The following is a 6000-nucleotide window of genomic DNA, read 5'->3' as shown; positions in this document are numbered from 1 at the left end:
AACTGTGGCTCGTCAACTGTAATCTGTGCAACAAAAAAATTCAATTCGTCAAAAGAAGGGAAAAAAAGCCTCAGCATATATCTACAGTCAGTAAGTACTGCAATGGCAGAGTTGAAAGATGCCCTAGATTTAAACATCATTATGACCCCGTACATTTTAGCTCGACTTCATCTTCTCTTCCAATCACAATTAGGTAATGGGGACACTTTAAACTCCCTCTAGTTATTAACCAGTTTATCATCGGAAGTCCCACTATGCCATCATAGGCTACTCAGAGGTGTCACGCACCGACATGTTTATTGAGAAGGCAGTGAAATGAAATATATTTTATATATTTAATCAATAATAGAATCTATCTTCTAAATTGTTATATTGAAAAAATATAAAATTGGGGGCACATGCCCCCTCAGTTTCAATAGGCATGACACCTCAGATCATACTTTTGTAATAATTTCTGTAATGATTCTGTCATTTACCCCCTGCTAAAGAGTCACCTGATCATCACAACCCAGCCAAAGCACATCAATACATTTAGCAGACACTCCTATCCAAAATGTCTTATCATAGTGAGTGCATATATTTTCACACATTTTTCATACATTTTTCATACTTTTTTCAATAGTTGTGTGTAACTGTGATGTGATCAATGTGATCAATGTAATGTGACTGTTTTGATGATGTGCACAATACCTAATTGGTTTAACTAGCTCTGGTCCAGAGCATTAGTGTGTCTTGCTAACACTGAGCCTTCAACAAAGGTCCACAAACACCCTGGAACAGAGCTAAGTGTATCCTACTTCCCAGTCTGTGTCCATGGAATCCAGTAATGTGTGCTGATGTTTAGTAAAAGTGTGTGTGTGCTGAGGCTTGTGAATGTTACTTCATCCACACACGCAGGGGATGGAAAGGAAGGCAAGGAATGAGGTGGCAGATGGTGCAGACAGATTTGTCCTACTCTACTCTGCTCTACTCTGCTCTAGTGTACTTGACTCTACTCTTCTATACTCTACTGTAGTTTACTCTGGATGGGTACTCTATTCTGCTCTGCTCTGCTCTACTCTACTCTACTCTACTCTACTCTACTCTAGTTTGCTCTACTCTACTGTAGTTTACTCTACTCTACCCTAGTCTACTCTACTCTACTGTAGTTTACTCTACTCTACTGTAGTTTACTCTACTCTACTCCAGTTTACTCTACTCTGCTCTACTCTGCTCTAGTGTACTTGACTCAACTCTTCTATACTCTACTGTAGTTTACTCTACTCTACTCTACTCTAGTTTACTCTACTTTACTGTAGTTTACTCTACTGTAGTTTACAATACTCTAGTTTACTCTACTCTACTCTGCTCTACCCTAGTTTACTCTACTCTACTGTAGTTTACTCTACTCTACCCTAGTTTACTCTACTCTACTGTAGTTTACTCTACTCTACTGTAGTTTACTCTACTCTGCTCTACTCTACTCTAGTTTACTCTACTCTACTCTGCTCTACTCTACTCTACTCTAGTTTACTCTACTCTACTCTGCTCTGCTCTACTCTACTCTAGTTTACTCTACTCTACTCTACTCTGCTCTGCTCTACTCTGCTATACTCTAGTTTACTCTAGTTAGGCCTTCATATTTTATGCTGCTTCTTAGCCCCAGCAGACCAGAAGAAGATAGAACAGGAGAACTTCTGTAAGAATAACTGGCTAAAGCGGAGTTGTGAATGAACACACTGACGACGTGATACATTCAAATTACACATGTATGCATTCATATTATCAATAGACAATGATGCACAAATAGATGGGTAACATCCTCGTAACGTTCAAAGGTTCATCTTTATTGGATGCTGGGCTCCCGAACCAATGTTGCAGTTGCCAACTACTCGTATCTGGAGGGCCACGTATGACTCTCCATCTGGTGCCATCCTGCCATCTGTCCTTTCCTCGTCCCCATTTAACTGAGGCGGGGGGCACAGACACTATCTTCTCACAGCCAGCTAGTCCATTGACTCCACTCCGTAACTAGTATGGTTCTCTCAATAGGCTGAGGTATTTTCGTCTCAGGTGGGTAATTGGAGTGCTTTAGTCTGAATTGATCCAGAAACCAGTTACACTACTACACCCACGCTCTACTACACCTACAAATCAAACAAATCAAAATGTATTTGTTACATGCGTCGAATACAATGGGTGTGAAATGCTTGCTTTTGAGCCTTCCTCAACGATGCAGAGTTGAAAAAATGTTAGATAAATAGTAGACAAGCGGAATAAAATACACAACAATGGAGCTATATACAGGGATCTGGTATCAGATCAATGTGGAACTATATACAGGGAGTACCAGTACCAGATCAATGTGCAGAGGTATGAGGTATTTGAGGTGGATACTGTATGTAAATGAAGGCAGGGTAAAGTGACTAGAAATCAGGATAGATAATAATAATAATACGAGTAAGAATAAAGAACAGAGTAGCAGCAGCATATGAGTGTGTGTGTGTGTGTGTGTGTACACTATATATACAAAACTATGTGCACACCCCTTCAAATGACTGAATTTCAGACACACTCATTGCTGACAGGTGTATAAAATCAAGAACACAGCCATGCAATCTCCATAGACAAACATTGGTAGTAGAATGGCCTTACTGAAGAGCTCAATGACTTTCAACGTGGCACCGTCTTAGGATGCAGCTTTCCAACAGTTCGTCAAATTTCTGCTCAGCTCGAGCTGCCCCAGTCAACTGTAAGTGCTGTTATTGTGAAGTGGAAACGTCTAGGAGCAACAACAGCTAAACTGTGAAGTGGTAGGCCACACAAGCTCACAGAACGGGAACGCCGAGTGCTGAAGCGCGTAAAGTGACAAAATCCTCTGCCCTCAGTTGCAACACTCACTACAGCGTTCAAAACTGCTTCTGTAAGAAATGTCAGCAGAAGAACTGTTCGTCAGGAGCTTCATGAAATGGAGCAGCCACACACAAGCCTGAGATTACCATGCGCAATACCAAGTGTCGGCTGGAGTACTGTAAAGCTAGCCGCCATTGGACTCTGGAGCAGTGGTAATATGTTCTCTGGAGTGATGGATCACACTTCACCATCTGGCAGTTAAGAGATTAATCTGTGTTTGGCGGATGCCAGGAGAACGCTACCTGCCCGAATGCATAGTGCCGACTGTAAAGTTTGGTGGAGGAGGAATAATGGTTTTTTTGGCTGTTTTTCTTGGTTCGAGCCAGGCACCTTAGTTCCAGTGAAGGGAACTCTACACCATACAATGACATTCTAGGTGATTCTGTGCTTCCAACTTTGTTGCAACAGTTTGGGGAAGTCCCTTTCCTGTTTCAGCATGACAATGCACCCATGCACATAGTGAGGTCCATACAGATATGGTTTGTCAAGATTGTTGTGGAAGAACTTGAACTGGCCTTCACAAAGCCCTGACCTCAACCCCATTGAACATCTTTGGGATGAATTGAAACTCCGACTGTGAGCCAGGCCTAATCGCTCAACATCAGTGCCCGACCTCACTAATGCTCTTGTGGCTGAATGGAAACAAGTCCCCGCAGCAATATTCCAACATCTAGTGGAAAGCCTTCCCAGAAGAGTGGAAGCTGTCATAGGTTCCAAGATGGCGTAGCAGTAAGACGTGTGTGTTTGTCTCTGTCTTATCCTGTGTCTTATCCCATGTAAATAGCCGGTCTTTTTCATATGTATCTCAATCTCACTTTTCTATGAACTAAATATATTTTGCTGCAACCTGCCTCACCCAATGTGGTAGGGATATGCTATTTTTATTCCTTATAACTGGAACTTCCATCAGGAGCTAGCCAGCTAACTAGCTACTAGTCTTTGTTAGCCACGGCTAGCAGTCTTCACCTTTTTCTCGGTCACCAGCCAGCCTTAACTCGGATAATACCTGCCAGTCTGCACAGCGCGATATCAACCCAGAGCATATTGGACTGATTCTCTCATCATCGGATTCCTGCCGCTGCCGTTCATTACACCGGATCATCGCAGCTAGCTAGCTGCAAATGAGTGGCTACTGTTAGCTAACGCCTCTGTCCCCAAGGAAGCACCAGCTATCCTTGAGCTAGCCTCGAGCTAGGCCCATATACCAGCTAATTCTAGGGCTACAATACCTCCTTTGCCAATTGTCCTGAACCCTTTATTGTCGTCAAGGAGCCCCGCCAATCCATCATGACTGGACTGCCGACGTGATCGCCCAATGTGGTCTCAATAGGATATTCTGTTGCGATGTCGCCGAAGAACCATCTACTAGCCCCGGCCCGCTAGCTTTTCGGAACGCTGTGTCCCCTGCTCGCCTAGAGAAGTAGTGACTAGCGAACGACACCCTGACTCTGCTCTTTTGACCCTATGATCACTCGGCTACACAGCTGATGCCCCCTGGACTGTTTTAATAACACGGTACCTCATTTTGTTTACCTGTCGGCACCAGCCTCGAACTTAGGCCCTGAATGTACCTAACTGACCCGCTCTGCACATTCATCGCCATTTACCCGTTGTTGTCTTAGCTCTCCTGATCAACACCTGTGATTGCTTTATGCCTCTCTCTAATGTCAATATGCCTTGTCTACTGCTGTCTTGGCTAGTTCTAATTGTTTTATTTCACTGTAGAGCCCTCAGTCCCGCTCAACATGCCTTAGATAGCTCTTTTGTCCCACCCCACACACATGCAGAGACCTCACCTGGCTTAACTGGTGCTTCCAGAGATGAAACCTCTCTCATCGTCACTCAATGCCTAGGTTTACCTCCACTGTACTCACATCCTACCATACCATTGTCTGTACATTATGCCCTTAATCTATTCTACCACACCCAGAAATCTGTTCCTTATATTATCTGTTCCCAATGCACTAGACGACCAGTTCTTATAGCCTTTAGCCGTACCCTCATCCTACTCCTCCTCTATTCCTCTGGTGATGTAGAGGTTAACCCAGGCCCTTTAGCCCCCAGTTATACTCCTATTTCCCAGGCGCTCTCATTTGTTGACTTCTGTAACCGTAAAATTTCAGATAACAAAGTTTCATGCATGTTAACATCAGAGGCCTCCTCCCTAAGTTTCTTTTATTCACTGTTTTAGCACACTCCGCCAACCCTGATGTCCTAGCCATGTCTGAATCCTGGCTTAGGATGGCCACCAAAAATTCGGAAATTTCCATCCCCAAATACAACATTTTCCACCAACATAGAACTGCCAAAGGGGGCGGAGTTGCAATCTACTGCAAAGATAGTCTGCAGAGTTCTGTCATGCTACCCAGGTCTGTGCCCAAACAGTTCGAGCTTCTACTCCAGACTTGACTGCCCTTGACCAGCACAAAAACATCCTGAGGAGCACTGCATTAGCATCGAATAGCTCCTGCGATATGCAACTTTTCAGGGAAGTTAGGAACTAATATACGCAGGCAGCTAAGAAAGCAAAGGCTAGCTTTTTCAAACTGAAATGTGCATCCTGTAGCACAAACTTCAAAAAGTTCTGGGACAATGTAAAGCCCATGGAGAATAAGAGCACCTCCTCCCAGCTGCCCACTGCACTGAGGCTAGGAAACACTGTCACCACCGATAAATCTACGATAATTGAGAATTTCAATAAGCATTTTTCTATGGCTGGCCATGCTTTCCACCTGGCTACCCCTACCTCGGTCAACAGCTCTGCACCCCCCACAGCAACTTGCCCAAGCCTCCCCACCTCTCCTTCACTCAAATCCAGGTAGCTGATGTTCTGAAAGAGCTGCAAAATCTGGACCCCTACAAATCAGCTGGGCTAGACAATCTGGACCCTCTCTAAAATTATCTGCCGCAATTGTTGCGACCCCTATTACTAGCCTGTTCAACCTCCCTTTCGTATCGTCTGAGATCCCTAAAGAGGAAAGCTCCCGCCGGCATCCCCCTCTTCAAAGGGGGAGACACTCTAGACCCAAACTGTTACAGACCTATATCTATCCTACCCTGCCTTTCTAAAGTCTTCGAAAGCCAAGTTAACAAACAGATCACCGACCA

At 44.2% G+C, this 6000-nt stretch overlaps 1 protein-coding gene across 2 annotated transcripts in view; it reads left to right on the top strand.

Annotated features, from left to right (window-relative positions):
• Nucleotides 1–6000, top strand: part of dab1b (DAB adaptor protein 1b) — a 77279-nt gene that overhangs the window by 40927 nt on the left and 30352 nt on the right. The window lies entirely within an intron of this gene.

The sequence above is a fragment of the Oncorhynchus tshawytscha genome, linkage group LG10, assembly GCF_018296145.1.
Source record: "Oncorhynchus tshawytscha isolate Ot180627B linkage group LG10, Otsh_v2.0, whole genome shotgun sequence".
NCBI classification, from domain to species: Eukaryota; Metazoa; Chordata; class Actinopteri; order Salmoniformes; family Salmonidae; genus Oncorhynchus; species Oncorhynchus tshawytscha.
This window is presented reverse-complemented; position numbering and strand designations above follow the sequence as displayed.